Source organism: Glandiceps talaboti, chromosome 7 (assembly GCF_964340395.1).
Source record: "Glandiceps talaboti chromosome 7, keGlaTala1.1, whole genome shotgun sequence".
Lineage (NCBI taxonomy): Eukaryota > Metazoa > Hemichordata > Enteropneusta > Spengelidae > Glandiceps > Glandiceps talaboti.
Window position 1 is genome coordinate 21,842,226 of NC_135555.1, and position 396 is coordinate 21,842,621.

The window sequence follows — 396 nt, forward strand, 5'->3', positions numbered from 1 at the left end:
ACCATTTAGTCCAAGTTTAGAGGTCACTTCACGTCACGTCAAACATGTGACATCTCATCGGTAATTTCCGGATTTACATTCGTATTAGTTTCACGTTATACTCCAACATGGCCTAACTTAGAACCTTCGTGTAGGTGGATTTTGGCAACGTCCTCCCCACATAGTCTATTCAAATCAATTATCATGAAGGTACGTCCTTTAAAAGTTGCGACTACGATTGAACGATCGGCTCTGCACATACCTACTGTGCCTTCGTTAACTTTCGTTGACAGACAAGATCACATGACGTTACCTACGTATACGTAGTGGACTGCCGTATTTATATTTGTGTACTATGAATGGCATCGTGTCTAAACAGCTACCCGTCTAGTCTAGAATTTGGCATTAGGCAATCCT